General features: G+C 32.1%; 1 non-coding gene across 1 annotated transcript; it reads left to right on the top strand.

Moving 5' to 3' along the window:
* The first annotated feature begins 1,794 nt into the window (after positions 1-1,794).
* On the top strand, positions 1,795-1,911 carry LOC139011944 (small Cajal body-specific RNA 21). The gene has a single exon (XR_011471747.1). It is a non-coding gene; the product is annotated as a small Cajal body-specific RNA 21 (non-coding RNA).
* The last annotated feature ends 201 nt before the right edge of the window (positions 1,912-2,112 follow it).

Here is a 2,112-nt window from a genome sequence, read left to right as displayed (position 1 = left end):
TTTTCTTATATTACTACTTTGAATAATTCTTAATCTTTTTTGTGTCAATAATTTTGTGTGTAGAATGAATATAGTAATTTTCATTTTTCTCCTATTTATGTGCATTGTTGCATATATCTTGATAGAATATAAGCTCTTTGAGGGAAATAATAATTTAATTCCAGTTTGCTTCTACTATATTATTCAAATTAATGGTTTGATAGGAGCTAAAAGCTTTTATTACATGAGTGGCTATTTATTAAACAACCACTTGGTTCAGTGGATTGATAATTTTACCACACTGAGCACTAGTTTCCTCATCTCTAATGAAATGATAACAATACCCAATTCATATGGTTTCTGAGAGGCTTGAGTAAAATTATGTGTGCAAAGCATTTGCCACATTGGTAAAAAATTAAGTTCTTAATACATGACATGGTTTTATTATCACAACTAGAGGGTTAAACCTAAGTCACATTCTCCAATTTTATTTTTCTGGAAGACTAAATTGAATTAATTTTACTTGGTCCAATCTAAGGCAGATAGGGCCAACAAAGTTTCTTAAACAAGTTTTGGTTGCCTAAGTAGCACTACATAGACACAGTTCCCATTTGAAAGTGACTTCAGATTTGAGAAAATGGAGTCAAATTATGCTATTGGAATTATAGGTGAGGATTTCTATCTTAAAGCTATGTTAATTCTTTGAAAAATGATGCAAGTTTTGGGCTATTTTACATGGTCCACACTGTTGACCTTCAGTCTTGATATCTGTCAAAATAAAAATGGTGTATGTTGAGCTCTGAGTGTACCATATTTGTGTTCTCCCTGGAATTTAATTTCCAGAGCCAAATAACCTCAGGTAGTTTTCTAGCTGATCAAAATAATTTTCAATAGTGTTGGCATGCTACCCAATTTGAAGGTGAGTTCCTAACTAAAATAAAGCTAGCCAAATGGTCACCTATTGAATTCCTGAAAAACAAAATGGTCTTTTAAATTATTTTCTGTAACAAACCAGTTTTTTAAAAGGAAAATAGGAGTTTGAATTAAGAGAGTCTCCTTTGGTGTTAATTGCTTGTTTTCTCAGAAAATGTAATGCTATAGAAGGATTTCTTATAATCCCCCCAAGATAAGACCATCCTAAGAAAACTTAAAAATATTTATTGAGAATATAAATTTAAGGTACCCATAATGACCAGGGATGGTTCAGTTACAGTAAAACCTTGCTGTTTTAAATGGCCTGATAGGAACTACCATAACTTACAGGATACATTAAAGAAAACACATATTTTTTTCTTTCAAACATAGCCAGCAGATCAAAATAGCAATGAATACTGTGTCTAGTTAGTTGGTTTAAAAAAAGGTTTGAATGTGCATGCATTCAAATAATGACGACAAATTTCCTTCAGTATGTTCTAAGTTATTGATAGTTTGTTAGTAGAAACCATTTAGCCAAAATGCCCTACACTGTTAAGGAGATACTATAGTAAATCCTATTTTCATATATCCTGATTTAATAGAAATGATAGGTAAACACATCAATTTGTGCTTAGCGCTCTCTATCTTACAGAAAAACCAGAAAGTTCATTAAAAATGATCTCCACATTTAGAAACACAAATTTTCTGCCTCCAATACATTTTAAATACATTTTTAAAGCAAGAAAATATATATATATATAATCACATTTAAATTTCTATAAAATGTTTTCAAAGTTTGGAAACAATAATTTGCTTTACTTAAAAGCTTTGTAGCCTCATCAGAGAAAAAAAGTGTGTGTGTTGAGAAGGCAAAGGCTAAGACATATATTTTCCTACTCAAATTAAGAGTACCTAACCTTCCCTCAGACGAGCTGAGAGTAGAGAGGCCGGGCTTCCTTCCCCTGGGAGAGGTGGTTAAGAAAGGAGCCTCACCTAGACTGCCCTTGTCTCACATGAAAAAAATAAATAAATAAAGAGTACCTAGGCTTAAAAATAAACGCATATTAGTGACCATAATTATTGGGTGTGTGGTGGGGATGAAGAATTTTGCACTAATAAATGTGAATTATAGACGGATGTAGCAATATAACTCTACTATCATGCTGTTACATATTCATCGTGGCGCCCTATTGGGGTTCTGCTTTTAGAGATAGTACA

This window comes from Myotis yumanensis, unplaced genomic scaffold, assembly GCF_028538775.1.
Source record: "Myotis yumanensis isolate MYYU_CA2020_CCGP unplaced genomic scaffold, mMyoYum1.0.hap1 SCAF_5, whole genome shotgun sequence".
Classification (NCBI taxonomy): Eukaryota; Metazoa; Chordata; class Mammalia; order Chiroptera; family Vespertilionidae; genus Myotis; species Myotis yumanensis.
This window is presented reverse-complemented; position numbering and strand designations above follow the sequence as displayed.